The sequence below is a fragment of the Crinia signifera genome, chromosome 5, assembly GCF_055691185.1.
Source record: "Crinia signifera chromosome 5, ASM5569118v1, whole genome shotgun sequence".
Classification (NCBI taxonomy): Eukaryota; Metazoa; Chordata; class Amphibia; order Anura; family Myobatrachidae; genus Crinia; species Crinia signifera.
Genome location: NC_139221.1, coordinates 192,063,726 through 192,082,112, shown reverse-complemented (window position 1 = coordinate 192,082,112; position 18,387 = coordinate 192,063,726).

Here is an 18,387-nt window from a genome sequence, read left to right as displayed (position 1 = left end):
TGGGAGGAGCCAAAGCTCAGAAGGAGCAAAGTATGCAGGGACAAACTGGGAAGGAGGGGAAGGGTGGGCGCTGCAGTGATCCCCGGCGCCGCTGTCTGTCATAGAGCTTGACAAGAGCAGCGGCGGCCGTCAGCACAGTATGCGGAGACAAATGGGGAACTGCAGGGTTCCCGGACAGCGCTGTCTAATATAGCAGGCGCCAGCATGGTGCACCACTTGTCCGTACACTGCAGACTCAGACAGTGACAGCGGGTACAGGCTGTCAGTGTGTGACAGCCTGATCCGCTGTCCTATCACATCTGTCTCAGTGACAGGGGTGTGCTTTGATGTGGGCTTAAGGCACGTCCCTGTCACTGAAGCATATGTGTAGGTGCCGCTTCCTAATTGCTTTTCAATGGGCTTCTCAGTCTCTTTTTGTCCCTGCAATTTAGCCCCGCCCCCCGCTGCTGACAGTTTGTAATTGTCAGCAGGAGGCACGGCTCCCACTGCCTCCCAGCCTCCCGCACATCATCTCACCACATAGATTATAAAAAAAAAGAAAAAGAAGATATTTATTTCATAGTATATGTGATATAAATATCTTTGTATTTTTGTTTTATAATTTATGACAGGGGAATAGTGGGGAATAATTTGACTGATTAGGTCTTTATGTTTGTATTTGAAGTTGACCTGGATGTTGATATTCGCCATTGAGTGGGTGTACTCAGTGCAATTGGGACAAAAACTTTGTTTATTTGTATGGGCCAGCCTTAACAAGAGCGCTGTTAACTGGTGAAATGTAAGTCCTGATGTACCGTTTTTTTCTGCAACCCACTCATATTCGGTGCTGGTGGTGGTACATTGGATCTAAAGGGGAATATAAATTCTAACCCCCAGACCTTGTAAATTTCTTCATTTAGATATATTCCTGCAAAAAAACTATTTTCTGTACCCATTCATTTTGAGATACCGCATAAAGGTACCCTTTTTTACTTATTTATTGTATTGGTATATGTATATATTATTAATTACTGTTAGAGTAGACTGTATGAAAAATACTTCTATGATTACTCTGTATGGTCAAAAAAAAACCGTCTAAGAACATTGATGTTTTTAAATAATAACGGTCTGTAAACATTGTTTTTTCTTTTTCTAATATTGTTACGCTGGTAATCCGCTATATTATAGTAAGGATTTTAATTATGATTATTCATGTTCATTGGTTTATTGATAATACCGATGGTTTTTCAATAATTATTGGATTTTTCTCTCTCTTGTCCTCTCCAACCTCTTTGTACTCTTTGTCATTTTGAAAAATGTGATACATATTTTCCTTGGCGTATTTTATTACTATTTACAGTGCAATTGTACCTTTGTCAACCAAGTCATCGAATTCCCCTGAGGAAGTCACGTAGGTGACGAAACGCGTTGGGCCAGCTGTTGTATTGGAAAAATTGTACTTTACGTCAATTGTTATCTTCAAAATGACTATATGTATTTGTGTATTTTATATGAGCCGAATTGTTAAGGCTTTTATTGAATAAATTTTTAAACAAAAGTGAGGAATTAGTTGTGTAACTTCACCTATAAGCGCACTCTGTTCCCTTTTTCTTTATTTCTATCTGTCTTAAGTCCCGGCTAACAGCGGACTTTCAGAGTTGCTGCTAGCCACCATTAAGGCGCGGAAGGTTAGGTATTTTCCATTTTTATATATATATATATATATATATATATATATATATATGTCCAAATGCCCGGCACAGCCTCCTTGGCATATACGTTCTGGGTGCCCGCACTATAGATGCATGTAGAATCCCAGTGTAGGTGTGGCACTCCAAATATGCACGATGACGGTAGGTAGGTAAAGAAAATAGACTGCAACGCCAGGCCACACCCTAACACGTTTCGTAGTCATGTACTTCCCCTACGCCCTCTGACGAAGTACGTGACTACAAAACACGTTGGGGCGTGGCCAGGCGTTGCAGTCTACCCATCTGATTTGTCTGGAAGTCTGACATCCATGAGTGTAACCGCTCTGACTTAAACTGTGCCTGCGACACAAGTGTTTATTCTGTTGTCCTGCGGTGGTTGAACCACCCACTGTGGTACGTTATTTTATACCTGCCCATACGGAAAAAAACTTTAAAAAAAATAAATATCACCTTTTATATTGCATTATGGAGCGCTCTTGTCTATTTTCCTAGAATATATATATATATAAACAATTTCGTGTGACGTGTGACGAAACGCATTGGAGCGTTGTAACCTGACGTATAGGATCCCTGCTTTGGTGTTTCTTGTCCGTCCGTGGTTCCAGTGTGGAGAACACCGCTGCTGCCGCTGATCCATCTCTGCCGGTCTGCTGGATTTCCTCTGGTGCCCGTGCTACAGGCTGTTGAGCTAGCAGTGAATGCTACGTATGCTGACCACAGTATATTGAATTGTATGTTAGCCTACACTTTTTTCAGTAAATACTGGTTATTATGCTCATATGTGCACTCCTTCTTTCTCTTTGTTACATGTTCCATACATTGAGGCTGTGACAAAGCCTCTTGGAAGTGAGCAGCACTACATCTGAAAAGGGGACGGATTCACTTATATGATATTGTGACGTTGTATGTATATATATAAATAAATATATATATATATATATATATATACACAATATTGTTTCCAATGCACTCACGGTCAAAAGATCAACATAGGCGGTGCTCCCATCAGGCACATGTTACTCCAACATGGTCCAAATCCACATAATTTAAAAATAAGGGCACTCACCAAGCAGCAATATTTCAAGTGCTTTTTATTCCATCATGTTCATTTATAGTAAGCCGACGTTTCGGACCTGTTATAGGCCCTTAATCATTGCGTCCTGTGTCCCACATAGAAGTTGCCTATATGGAAAGGGTACCCTTTCAATGCGCTACAGAAAATAGATGGGCAGCAACTAAGTGGGTCCCCCCTGTTAGTGGGGGAGAAGGGGAAGAAATAGCAAACAATGGACAAAGTGCGCCCTCCTAAGATGTATCCACCACCAATAGAACAAATAGTGACAATGTGGTCACGATACAACAAATTCAATATAAAACAGATAAAATATAATAATAAAACAATTTTTTCATCTGTGTGGAGTCATGGATTCTATAACGGTCAGTATACAAAAACCCAACGCGTTTCGTCATTAAAACGACTTCCTCAGGGGTAACCGTCTAGGTGGTGGAGATAAGCATTATTATTTTTTACACTTTCTGAAGACTAAGTAGTTACATAGACCTAAGTGGTCAGTACTAAAGGTTTTTTAAAGGTACATACCCACAGGCAACTTAATGTATTTCAGTCAAAGTGTAATACAGCTTTCGTTTGAGACACAGTAAGCAAAAGTAAGGAAATGGATCCTTTGCAGATGCTTTGCAGATCTCAATCCTGATGCCTGTCAGCATCTAAAACATAAACTAAAACATATATGCAATATGTCAGGGAGGGAGCAAGTATGAAAAGAGGGAAAATGACAATAATATAAATGGAATGAGCACATACCGATTTCCATACCAAACGAGGGATAAAGAAATGGGATAATGTCCCGAAGAAATTCAGGATCACTCCTTAGTGTGGTGCAAATAGACCTACAATATTAATGAATCACATAAACCATAGACCAAACAATGATGTATGGAATATCAGGATATATATATATAGTGCTCGAAGTGGAAATTTTAAAATGGGGGTATGGCAAAATAAGCACATAAATTTTGCGCTCGCGCTCCTGAAAAGGGTGTGTGGCCAATTTAAAGGGGCGTGGTCAATTAAATGGGGTGTGGTCCATCAAACAGGCTTTTGACCTTCCCTCCCTCCCTCCCTCCCTCCCGGGAGTTGACCATGGCACCGCACAACACTCCTCCAGTACAGTACAGGAGGAGTGTTGTGTGGTGCCACGGTCAACTCCAGGGAGGGAGGGAGGGAAGGTCAGAAGGCCCTCCCTCCCTGGAGTGGACCGTGGCACCGCACAACACTCCTCCAGTACAGTACATTCATTAGTGGCGCCGGGCCCGGCGGCATGGCGAGTGCAGGGAGGGGGGAGAGAGGAGTGGCTGGCTGGGCGGCTGGTGGCAATGTAAGGAGCGCACGAGCACACAGTAACTTACTGTGTGACTCTGAGCGGCAGCCAGGCTTTAGATCCACCTTGCGCAGGAGGAACACCGCAGCGAGGCAGGCAGATAGCTCCCGGGCACGTAAGTAAAGGCACCAATGCAAAAGGGGAGGGGACCTGACTTGTCAGTTTAGCAGGAAGACCAATCCCCTGCCTTCCTGCAGCACAAATCGTCCGAAAGCAAATTAGTATAAAAAAAAGCATTTCCGGGTCGGGGAAGGAAAAGTGACGGTATGACATACCGTCCCATACCGCCCCACTTCGACCACTGTGCTTACCTTAAATAGGAGTGAATACAATGAGCTCACCGCCGGATGTACAGGGACCGGAAGTGAGGTGTCGGTCACTGGGGTGGATTTCCGTGTGGCTGAAGTGCTTGAAACGCAAGCTGTCTCTGGTATCTATAGCAACCACTATTTGGCAATGGTTCTCCGGTGGTCCCGGGAGATACGCTGAAGCTGAATATAAAATACATAAAATATATGACAACAGTGTGACAATTGTATTAAAATCACATATAAATTCTAAAACTATAATGATGTGAGTAATAAGATCGCAGCACAATTTGCTGTGATACATAGTGGTCGCATGGAAGTTAATGTGTCCTCTATATTAAGCTATATAGTGAATACTTAAAGTGATTAAAACTGATTGCAGGAGAGGAATCATACCAATTTTACTGAATTATTTTTATCTCTATAAAACATTTAGTAAAGAAATAAGTAGCAGGATGCACAGTGAGGGGGGGATGCCAGGGACACAGTAAGGGGGGATGCAAAGAGAGAGAGGACACAGAGCTAGGGGGAGGCAGGACACAGAGAGAGGATGTAGGGTGAGGTGGAACACAGGGTGGGGGAGTATGCACGGTGAGGGGGATGTAGGGTGGGAGGAGACACAGTGAGGGGGGTTGCAGAGAGAGAAGGTACAGGGTTTGAGAGGGGGTGCAGTGTGAGAGAGATGGGAATGCATAGAGAGAGATAGAGAGTGTGGGTGCTGAGTGAGAGGCAGGGACGAGAGGCGGGCTTTGGGGGCGGAATGGATAAGAGCTGGGGGCGGCATGGAGAAAGCCCGTCAGTGACAGTCAGGAGATCCAGGCTCCAGGGGCATCCTGGAGAAGATCTAGGCTCCGGCGGGCAGATGCGCTGGGCTCCAGGAGCAGTATATGTAAGAGCCGGACTCCCGTGACGGCAGGCAGGAGAGCCGGACTACATCAGCATCATGGAGGAGAGCCGGGTTCCTGCAGCATCCAAGAGTAAGAGAGTCGGGACCCCGCAGCATCAAAGAGGAGAGCCGGGCTCCCGCAGCGGCGATTCGCTCAGGCGGCGGGGTGCAACAGAGCCAGGCATCCACGGCAGTGGGCTCCCGCGGTGGCTAACAGGAGCGCTGAGCTCCAACTTCGGCAGGTCAAGAGCCATCTGCTCACCATGGGGGTACCCGGTGGGGACAAGAGCCTGGACGGGATGGCAAGCAGCGTCCCGTGAGTATAGCAGGCTGGCTGGCTACTCTACGCGCCTCTTGCTGCACACTTCCGTGTCAGTGGAAGAAGTGCCGGTATGCCATACCACTGCATACCGGCCCACTTCGACCACTGTATATATATATACTCAAAAAGCCTGCACTCGCAGGTAAGAACACTCGCCACAAAAACAACTGTTAATACTCCTAGTTGTTTTCAAATATATAAAGGTTCAAACAAAAAAAAGTTTTTTTTCACAGATCCATCATCCAACGTTTCGGTCAGCCACAGTGACCTTTGTCAAGGAATGAAAAAGGGGTCAGCAATGCTGCACAGGTGTCTAGAGACAACGGGACAAATTCCCAGGAGAGGGGAAGCCACAAACTGCAAACCCCTGTGTCCGGCTATTTATACCTATAAGCACTGACGTTTTTGGCGCCATTGCGACTCTCGTTCCGGGTCGTGGAACGCTAGCCTAAGCTGCTTCCGGCCTGTGGAACGCATGTGCCGCACTTCCGGGAGTTGCGGCTAGGACAGCTCGGAAAAAAACTTAAACAATGCAGAGATGATGTTAATAGCGGCAGCGCCACAGCGGGTGCCACCATCCCACCATCCCGTGTTATGCCACTCATGTAGCCGAGATGACCCGTGCAGCCAGACGCTGGCCAGGTCGCTGGCCAGGTCGCCGACGTGGATAGTGGGGGTATGAAAAGGTCGGAGGACGCGTACCGCCGCCCCTCGCGGGCGCGCTGCGCTCGCCACGCTTCGGGTTCACGTTGATCGTGGGGTGGCGTTAACAATTGTGGGGGACATTTCACACTTCAGGGGGCCTATTTGGGCTCTGTGGCCCATTTAACATTGTTTCCTATGGAAAAATCGGGTCCATTGAGGCATTGAACAGTAAAATCGCGTCCATTGAGGCTTTTAACATTGTTCCCTATGGGAAATCGCGGCCATCACAGCGGTCGCAATTCTGGCAACGATGCTGCTTTCATCGGAGGGCTCCGGAAAGTAAGTACTAAAAAATGGGTGCGTTGTGGGCGCTCCTGGGACTCATGGGTCAGTGCTCACCGCCAGTGACGTGCGGTGAGGTTAGTGACAGGTGAGGCAGGAGCTTTTGCGAAATGGGTCCCGCCAGTGCCGTAACTAGACATTTTGGTGCCCTGCACCAGAAAAGGAATATACTGAAAAATAAAAAGGCATGTGGCTTCATGGAAAAGGGACGTGGCCACATAATAGTACCAATAACACCGTAATGCCCCTCATACATTATGCCGCACACTGTAATGCCCATATCACATTATAATCGCACGCCATAATGCTCATATCACATTATGCCGCACACCGTAATGCCCATGTCACATCATACCGCACGCCATAATGGCCATTCCACATTATGCAGAGGCGCTGTGACTGGTGGATATTTCAAATATGGGAGCGCCAGGTTATGAGCCAATCGGAGCACAGAGTCTGGCAGACAATCACTAACTGTGGTCTACGAGCTCTGATAGGCTGCCGACCTGCACCACATTTAAAATATATGCCACTTACAGCATAGGAGCAAAGATTGGGTGTGGTGAGCAATAGGCCAGCAGAGCAAGACATCCCCAATGATATATACAGTATATATACTGTACACCCCAAAACACACACATTGTATTACAATTGTGTAACACCCCCCCCCCCCGCCCCCCCAGGGGCGAATTTAGGGGTCAGGCCGCCCCTAGGCACAACATTTTTGTCCGTCCCCCCCCTCCTATTTTAATGTAATCATATATGTATATACTATGTTGTTTATATATTTCATTAAAATTTAACTGTAGGCCACCTCAATATTTTTTTAAGCACTCTGGACTGCTCAATGTACGGAGGACCCGGAGGGAGGCACTTATTAGTACAGTGTTTTACAGCACAGTGTGTCTCACTCTCCATCAGTCTCTCTCACACTGTGACTGACTGAGCGCAGGGAGGATCTGCGTGCTGCTCAGCTCAGCTGCTGGATACACAGCAGCCAATAGACTGTGTGTGTGTAGAGTAGCCAATGGGCGGGAGCCGGCAGCAGTGAGCCTGAGCCATTTCCGGATGCGCAGGGGGCCCGTCGGACCCAGCCACTAATCTGTAATGTAATGTGCATGGCACAGCGGGTGGGCAGTGGCGGGTGACGAGCGGCCCTGCCGCTTACACATGATAATTCATGTCTGCGGCGCTCGTCACTCGCTGCTGCCCAACCGCTGTGCCATGCTGCTATTTAACAGAATGTCAGCCTGCCTGCCGCCCTTAATTGTTGCCGCCCTCATGTGCCTAGGCACAAATTCGGCCCTGCCCCCCCCCCCCCCCATACATAAAAAAAACCTCACACGCCTTATGCATATCATTTATCATTTTCCCTCACCAAAATACCTTACATCACCCTTCCCATGCCCATATACATTTACTGTTTTTAGGCTTGATTGTGGCTATGGATGTTCCTCCAGCTGGTTTCCTGTCATAAGCTGCCCTCACAAAGTGAGGTGTAGAAAGGCAGGATGCGGAGCTGGCCGAGGTTAGAGTCAGCGTGCGACAGCTGTGCGGCTGCTGTATGTCGGGTCAGCTTCCTCACCTCCATGCCAGCAGCCATGACAGGGGCTGCAGGCATGTGAAGACCTTTCACCCTGTTTGCCGGTACTCGTAGGTAGTGGGAGGAGCCAAAGCTCAGAAGGAGCAAAGTATGCAGGGACAAACTGGGAAGGAGGGGAAGGGTGGGCGCTGCAGTGATCCCTGGCGCCGCTGTCTGTCATAGAGCTTGACAAGAGCAGCGGCGGCCGTCAGCACAGTATGCGGAGACAAATGGGGAACTGCAGGGTTCCCGGACAGCGCTGTCTAATATAGCAGGCGCCAGCATGGTGCACCACTTGTCCGTACACTGCAGACTCAGACAGTGACAGCGGGTACAGGCTGTCAGTGTGTGACAGCCTGATCCGCTGTCCTATCACATCTGTCTCAGTGACAGGGGTGTGCTTTGATGTGGGCTTAAGGCACGTCCCTGTCACTGAAGCATATGTGTAGGTGCCGCTTCCTAATTGCTTTTCAATGGGCTTCTCAGTCTCTTTTTGTCCCTGCAATTTAGCCCCGCCCCCCGCTGCTGACAGTTTGTAATTGTCAGCAGGAGGCACGGCTCCCACTGCCTCCCAGCCTCCCGCACATCGTCTCACCACATAGATTATAAAAAAAAAGAAAAAGAAGATATTTATTTCATAGTATATGTCAGTGGTTCCCAAACTGTGTGCCGTGGCTCCCAGGGGTGCCGCGGAGCACTTGCAGGGTTGCCCTGGGTTGGTGGTCCAGGACAAATTCAAATGATATATGGTCAAAGTAATAAGGAAAATCAGTACTTGTGACTGCCAATTATAACATGTGGATAAACAGAAGTGAATCATGTTCCTCATTACTCACATAACTGGACCTAAAGAGGACATATAAGTGCAACTTATTTAATTTAATATTTTTTTCTAAAGTTTTTGGTATCTAATTTTTTTGCCTAGGGGTGCCATGAAAAAAAATCTGATACTCTAGGGTGCCGTGATCCAAAAAAGTTTGGGAACCACTGGTATATGTGATATAAATATCTTTGTATTTTTGTTTTATAATTTATGACAGGGGAGGCTCTGCCTCCCCTGCCTCCCCTGAGTGCACGTCCCTGCTCACCGCGCACATTGCATCCACTGCTGCTGGTAAGCCTAATGCAGTGTTACCCAAACTGTTTTGAGTCGCAGCACCCTGGAGTTTCAGAATTTTTTCATGACACCCCTGGTCCAAAAGTTTCTTGTTGAGAAACGTAAAAATTGTTAATATATATATATATATATATATATATATATATATATGTCCAAATGCCCGGCACAGCCTCCTTGGCATATACGTTCTGGGTGCCCGCACTATAGATGCATGTAGAATCCCAGTGTAGGTGTGGCACTCCAAATATGCACGATGACGGTAGGTAGGTAGGTAGGTAAAGAAAATAGACTGCAACGCCAGGCCACACCCTAACACGTTTCGTAGTCATGTACTTCCCCTACGCCCTCTGACGAAGTACGTGACTACAAAACACGTTGGGGCGTGGCCAGGCGTTGCAGTCTACCCATCTGATTTGTCTGGAAGTCTGACATCCATGAGTGTAACCGCTCTGACTTAAACTGTGCCTGCGACACAAGTGTTTATTCTGTTGTCCTGCGGTGGTTGAACCACCCACTGTGGTACGTTATTTTATACCTGCCCATACGGAAAAAAACTTTTTAAAAAATAAATATCACCTTTTATATTGCATTATGGAGCGCTCTTGTCTATTTTCCTAGAATATATATATAAACAATTTCGTGTGACGTGTGACGAAACGCGTTGGAGCGTTGTAACCTGACGTATCGGATCCCTGCTTTGGTGTTTCTTGTCCGTCCGTGGTTCCAGTGTGGAGAACACCGCTGCTGCCGCTGATCCATCTCTGCCGGTCTGCTGGATTTCCTCTGGTGCCCGTGCTACAGGCTGTTGAGCTAGCAGTGAATGCTACGTATGCTGACCACAGTATATTGAATTGTATGTTAGCCTACACTTTTTTCAGTAAATACTGGTTATTATGCTCATATGTGCACTCCTTCTTTCTCTTTGTTACATGTTCCATACATTGAGGCTGTGACAAAGCCTCTTGGAAGTGAGCAGCACTACATCTGAAAAGAGGACGGATTCACTTATATGATATTGTGACGTTGCGCAGATCCTCATTTTGTATGTATATATATATAAATATATATAAATATATATATATATATACAATATTGTTTCCAATGCACTCACGGTCAAAAGATCAACATAAGCGGTGCTCCCATCAGGCACATGTTACTCCAACATGGTCCAAATCCACATAATTTGAAATCAGGGCACTCACCAAGCAGCAATATTTTAAGTGCTTTTTATTCCATCATGTTCATTTATAGTAAGCCGACGTTTCGGGCCTGTTATAGGCCCTTAATCATGGCGTCCTGTGTCCCACACAGAAGTTGCCTTCTATGTGGGACACAGGACGCCATGATTAAGGGCCTATAACAGGTCCGAAACGTCGGCTTACTATAAATGAACATGATGGAATAAAAAGCACTTAAATTATTGCTGCTTGGTGAGTGCCCTGATCTCAAATTATGTATATATATATATATATATATATATATGGAAAGGGTACCCTTTCAATGCGCTACAGAAAATAGATGGGCAGCAACTAAGTGGGTCCCCCCTGTTAGTGGGGGAGAAGGGGAAGAAATAGCAAACAATGGACAAAGTGCGCCCTCCTAAGATGTATCCACCACCAATAGAACAAATAGTGACAATGTGGTCACGATACAACAAATTTAATATAAAACAGATAAAATATAACAATAAAACAATTTTTTCATCTGTGTGGAGTCATGGATTCTATAACGGTCAGTATAAAAAAAAACAACGCGTTTCGTCGTTAAAACGACTTCCTCAGGGGTAACTGTCTAGGTGGTGGAGATAAGCATTATTATTTTTTACACTTTCTGAAGACTAAGTAGTTACATAGACCTAAGTGGTCAGTACTAAAGGTTTTTTAAAGGTACATACCCACAGGCAACTTAATGTATTTCAGTCAAAGTGTAATACAGTTTTCGTTTGAGACATAGTAAGCAAAAGTAAGGAAATGGATCCTTTGCAGATGCTTTGCAGATCTCAATCCTGATGCCTGTCAGCATCTAAAACATAAACTAAAACATATATGCAATATGTCAGGGAGGGAGCAAGTATGAACAGAGGGAAAATGACAATAATATAAATGGAATGAGCACATACCGATTTCCATACCAAACGAGGGATAAAGAAATGGGATAATGTCCCGAAGAAATTCAGGATCACTCCTTAGTGTGGTGCAAATAGACCTACAATATTAATGAATCACATAAACCATAGACCAAACAATGATGTATGGAATATCAGGATATATATATATAGTGCTCGAAGTGGAAATTTTAAAATGGGGGTATGGCAAAATAAGCACATAAATTTTGCGCTCGCGCTCACGAAAAGGGTGTGTGGCCAATTTAAAGGGGCGTGGTCAATTAAATGGGGTGTGGTCCATCAAACAGGCTTTTGACCTTCCCTCCCTCCCTCCCTGGAGTTGACCATGGCACCGCACAACACTCCTCCAGTACAGTACAGGAGGAGTGTTGTGTGGTGCCACGGTCAACTCCAGGGAGGGAGGGAGGGAAGGTCAGAAGGCCCTCCCTCCCTGGAGTGGACCGTGGCACCGCACAACACTTCTCCAGTACAGTACATTCATTAGTGGCGCCGGGCCCGGCGGCATGGCGAGTGCAGGGAGGGGGGAGAGAGGAGTGGCTGGCTGGGCGGCGGGTGGCAATGTAAGGAGTGCACGAGCACACAGTAACTTACTGTGTGACTCTGAGCGGCAGCCAGGCTTTAGATCCACCTTGCGCAGGAGGAACACCGCAGCGAGGCAGGCAGATAGCTCCCGGGCACGTGAGTAAAGGCACCAATGCAAAAGGGGAGGGGACCTGACTTGTCAGTTTAGCAGGAAGACCAATCCCCTGCCTTCCTGCAGCACAAATCGTCCGAAAGCAAATTAGTATAAAAAAAAGCATTTCCGGGTCGGGGAAGGAAAAGTGACGGTATGACATACCGTCCCATACCGCCCCACTTCGACCACTGTGCTTACCTTAAATAGGAGTGAATACAATGAGCTCACCGCCGGATGTACAGGGACCGGAAGTGAGGTGTCGGTCACTGGGGTGGATTTCCGTGTGGCTGAAGTGCTTGAAATGCAAGCTGTCTCTGGTATCTATAGCAACCACTATTTGGCAACGGTTCTCCGGTGGTCCCGGGAGATACGCTGAAGCTGAATATAAAATACATAAAATATATGACAACAGTGTGACAATTGTATTAAAATCACATATAAATTCTAAAACTATAATGATGTGAGTAATAAGATCGCAGCACAATTTGCTGTGATACATAGTGGTCGCATGGAAGTTAATGTGTCCTCTATATTAAGCTATATAGTGAATACTTAAAGTGATTAAAACTGATTGCAGGAGAGGAATCATTCCAATTTTACTGAATTATTTTTATCTCTATAAAACATTTAGTAAAGAAATAAGTAGCAGGATGCACAGTGAGGGGGGGATGCCAGGGACACAGTAAGGGGGGATGCAAAGAGAGAGAGGACACAGAGCTAGGGGGAGGCAGGACACAGAGAGAGGATGTAGGGTGAGGTGGAACACAGGGTGGGGGAGTATGCACGGTGAGGGGGATGTAGGGTGGGAGGAGACACAGTGAGGGGGGTTGCAGAGAGAGAAGGTACAGGGTTTGAGAGGGGGGTGCAGTGTGAGAGAGATGGGAATGCATAGAGAGAGATAGAGAGTGTGGGTGCTGAGTGAGAGGCAGGGACGAGAGGCGGGCTTTGGGGGCGGAATGGATAAGAGCTGGGGGCGGCATGGAGAAAGCCCGTCAGTGACAGTCAGGAGATCCAGGCTCCAGGGGCATCCTGGAGAAGATCTAGGCTCCGGCGGGCAGATGCGCTGGGCTCCAGGAGCAGTATATGTAAGAGCCGGACTCCCGTGACGGCAGGCAGGAGAGCCGGACTACATCAGCATCATGGAGGAGAGCCGGGTTCCTGCAGCATCCAAGAGTAAGAGAGTCGGGACCCCGCAGCATCAAAGAGGAGAGCCGGGCTCCCGCAGCGGCGATTCGCTCAGGCGGCGGGGTGCAACAGAGCCAGGCATCCACGGCAGTGGGCTCCCGCGGTGGCTAACAGGAGCGCCGAGCTCCAACTTCGGCAGGTCAAGAGCCATCTGCTCACCATGGGGGTACCCGGTGGGGACAAGAGCCTGGACCGGATGGCAAGCAGCGTCCCGTGAGTATAGCAGGCTGGCTGGCTACTCTACGCGCCTCTTGCTGCACACTTCCGTGTCAGTGGAAGAAGTGCCGGTATGCCATACCACTGCATACCGGCCCACTTCGACCACTGTATATATATATATATATATATATATATATATATATATATATACACAAAAAGCCTGCACTCGCAGGTAAGAACACTCGCCACAAAAACAACTGTTAATACTCCTAGTTGTTTTCAAATATATAAAGGTTCAAACAAAAAAAAGTTTTTTTTCACAGATCCATCATCCAACGTTTCGGTCAGCCACAGTGACCTTTGTCAAGGAATGAAAAAGGGGTCAGCAATGCTGCACAGGTGTCTAGAGACAACGGGACAAATTCCCAGGAGAGGGGAAGCCACAAACTGCAAACCCCTGTGTCCGGCTATTTATACCTATAAGCACTGACGTTTTTGGCGCCATTGCGACTCTCGTTCCGGGTCGTGGAACGCTAGCCTAAGCTGCTTCCGGCCTGTGGAACGCATGTGCCGCACTTCCGGGAGTTGCGGCTAGGACAGCTCGGAAAAAAACTTAAACAATGCAGAGATGATGTTAATAGCGGCAGCGCCACAGCGGGTGCCACCATCCCACCATCCCGTGTGATGCCACTCATGTAGCCGAGATGACCCGTGCAGCCAGACGCTGGCCAGGTCGCTGGCCAGGTCGCCGACGTGGATAGTGGGGGTATGAAAAGGTCGGAGGACGCGTACCGCCGCCCCTCGCGGGCGCGCTGCGCTCGCCACGCTTCGGGTTCACGTTGATCGTGGGGTGGCGTTAACAATTGTGGGGGCCATTTCACACTTCAGGGGGCCTATTTGGGCTCTGTGGCCCATTTAACATTGTTTCCTATGGAAAAATCGGGTCCATTGAGGCATTGAACAGTAAAATCGCGTCCATTGAGGCTTTTAACATTGTTCCCTATGGGAAATCGCGGCCATCGCAGCGGTCGCAATTCTGGCAACAATGCTGCTTTCATCGGAGGGCTCCGGAAAGTAAGTACTAAAAAATGGGTGCGTTGTGGGCGCTCCTGGGACTCATGGGTCAGTGCTCACCGCCAGTGACGTGCGGTGAGGTTAGTGACAGGTGAGGCAGGAGCTTTTGCGAAATGGGTCCCGCCAGTGCCGTAACTAGACATTTTGGTGCCCTGCACCAGAAAAGGAATATACTGAAAAATAAAAAGGCATGTGGCTTCATGGAAAAGGGACGTGGCCACATAATAGTACCAATAACACCGTAATGCCCCTCATACATTATGCCGCACACTGTAATGCCCATATCACATTATAATCGCACACCATAATGCTCATATCACATTATGCCGCACACCGTAATGCCCATGTCACATCATACCGCACGCCATAATGGCCATTCCACATTATGCAGAGGCGCTGTGACTGGTGGATATTTCAAATATGGGAGCGCCAGGTTATGAGCCAATCGGAGCACAGAGTCTGGCAGACAATCACTAACTGTGGTCTACGAGCTCTGATAGGCTGCCGACCTGCACCACATTTAAAATATATGCCACTTACAGCATAGGAGCAAAGATTGGGTGTGGTGAGCAATAGGCCAGCAGAGCAAGACATCCCCAATGATATATACAGTATATATACTGTACACCCCAAAACACACACATTGTATTACAATTGTGTAACACCCCCCCCCCCGCCCCCCCAGGGGCGAATTTAGGGGTCAGGCCGCCCCTAGGCACAACATTTTTGTCCGTCCCCCCCCTCCTATTTTAATGTAATCATATATGTATATACAATGTTGTTTATATATTTCATTAAAATTTAACTGTAGGCCACCTCAATATTTTTTTAAGCACTCTGGACTGCTCAATGTACGGAGGACCCGGAGGGAGGCACTTATTAGTACAGTGTTTTACAGCACAGTGTGTCTCACTCTCCATCAGTCTCTCTCACACTGTGACTGACTGAGCGCAGGGAGGATCTGCGTGCTGCTCAGCTCAGCTGCCGCTTACACATGATAATTCATGTCTGCGGCGCTCGTCACTCGCTGCTGCCCAACCGCTGTGCCATGCTGCTATTTAACAGAATGTCAGCCTGCCTGCCGCCCTTAATTGTTGCCGCCCTCACGTGCCTAGGCACAAATTCGGCCCTGCCCCCCCCCCCCCATACATAAAAAAAACCTCACACGCCTTATGCATATCATTTATCATTTTCCCTCACCAAAATACCTTACATCACCCTTCCCATGCCCATATACATTTACTGTTTTTAGGCTTGATTGTGGCTATGGATGTTCCTCCAGCTGGTTTCCTGTCATAAGCTGCCCTCACAAAGTGAGGTGTAGAAAGGCAGGATGCGGAGCTGGCCGAGGTTAGAGTCAGCGTGCGACAGCTGTGCGGCTGCTGTATGTCGGGTCAGCTTCCTCACCTCCATGCCAGCAGCCATGACAGGGGCTGCAGGCATGTGAAGACCTTTCACCCTGTTTGCCGGTACTCGTAGGTAGTGGGAGGAGCCAAAGCTCAGAAGGAGCAAAGTATGCAGGGACAAACTGGGAAGGAGGGGAAGGGTGGGCGCTGCAGTGATCCCTGGCGCCGCTGTCTGTCATAGAGCTTGACAAGAGCAGCGGCGGCCGTCAGCACAGTATGCGGAGACAAATGGGGAACTGCAGGGTTCCCGGACAGCGCTGTCTAATATAGCAGGCGCCAGCATGGTGCACCACTTGTCCGTACACTGCAGACTCAGACAGTGACAGCGGGTACAGGCTGTCAGTGTGTGACAGCCTGATCCGCTGTCCTATCACATCTGTCTCAGTGACAGGGGTGTGCTTTGATGTGGGCTTAAGGCACGTCCCTGTCACTGAAGCATATGTGTAGGTGCCGCTTCCTAATTGCTTTTCAATGGGCTTCTCAGTCTCTTTTTGTCCCTGCAATTTAGCCCCGCCCCCCGCTGCTGACAGTTTGTAATTGTCAGCAGGAGGCACGGCTCCCACTGCCTCCCAGCCTCCCGCACATCGTCTCACCACATAGATTATAAAAAAAAAGAAAAAGAAGATATTTATTTCATAGTATATGTCAGTGGTTCCCAAACTGTGTGCCGTGGCTCCCAGGGGTGCCGCGGAGCACTTGCAGGGTTGCCCTGGGTTGGTGGTCCAGGACAAATTCAAATGATATATGGTCAAAGTAATAAGGAAAATCAGTACTTGTGACTGCCAATTATAACATGTGGATAAACAGAAGTGAATCATGTTCCTCATTACTCACATAACTGGACCTAAAGAGGACATATAAGCGCAACTTATTTAATTTAATATTTTTTTCTAAAGTTTTTGGTATCTAATTTTTTGCCTAGGGGTGCCATGAAAAAAAATCTGATACTCTAGGGTGCCGTGATCCAAAAAAGTTTGGGAACCACTGGTATATGTGATATAAATATCTTTGTATTTTTGTTTTATAATTTATGACAGGGGAGGCTCTGCCTCCCCTGCCTCCCCTGAGTGCACGTCCCTGCTCACCGCGCACATTGCATCCACTGCTGCTGGTAAGCCTAATGCAGTGTTACCCAAACTGTTTTGAGTCGCAGCACCCTGGAGTTTCAGAATTTTTTCATGACACCCCTGGTCCAAAAGTTTCTTGTTGAGAAACGTAAAAATTGTTAATATAAATATATATATATATATATATATATATATATATATGTCCAAATGCCCGGCACAGCCTCCTTGGCATATACGTTCTGGGTGCCCGCACTATAGATGCATGTAGAATCCCAGTGTAGGTGTGGCACTCCAAATATGCACGATGACGGTAGGTAGGTAGGTAGGTAAAGAAAATAGACTGCAACGCCAGGCCACACCCTAACACGTTTCGTAGTCATGTACTTCCCCTACGCCCTCTGACGAAGTACGTGACTACAAAACACGTTGGGGCATGGCCAGGCGTTGCAGTCTACCCATCTGATTTGTCTGGAAGTCTGACATCCATGAGTGTAACCGCTCTGACTTAAACTGTGCCTGCGACACAAGTGTTTATTCTGTTGTCCTGCGGTGGTTGAACCACCCACTGTGGTACGTTATTTTATACCTGCCCATACGGAAAAAAACTTTTTAAAAAATAAATATCACCTTTTATATTGCATTATGGAGCGCTCTTGTCTATTTTCCTAGAATATATATATAAACAATTTCGTGTGACGTGTGACGAAACGCGTTGGAGCGTTGTAACCTGACGTATCGGATCCCTGCTTTGGTGTTTCTTGTCCGTCCGTGGTTCCAGTGTGGAGAACACCGCTGCTGCCGCTGATCCATCTCTGCCGGTCTGCTGGATTTCCTCTGGTGCCCGTGCTACAGGCTGTTGAGCTAGCAGTGAATGCTACGTATGCTGACCACAGTATATTGAATTGTATGTTAGCCTACACTTTTTTCAGTAAATACTGGTTATTATGCTCATATGTGCACTCCTTCTTTCTCTTTGTTACATGTTCCATACATTGAGGCTGTGACAAAGCCTCTTGGAAGTGAGCAGCACTACATCTGAAAAGGGGACGGATTCACTTATATGATATTGTGACGTTGCGCAGATCCTCATTTTGTTGGTATATATATATATATATATATATATATATATACAATATTGTTTCCAATGCACTCACGGTCAAAAGATCAACATAGGCGTTGCTCCCATCAGGCACATGTTACTCCAACATGGTCCAAATCCACATAATTTGAAATCAGGGCACTCACCAAGCAGCAATATTTCAAGTGCTTTTTATTCCATCATGTTCATTTATAGTAAGCCGACGTTTCGGACCTGTTATAGGCCCTTAATCATGGCGTCCTGTGTCCCACATAGAAGTTGCCTTCTATGTGGGACACAGGACGCCATGATTAAGGGCCTA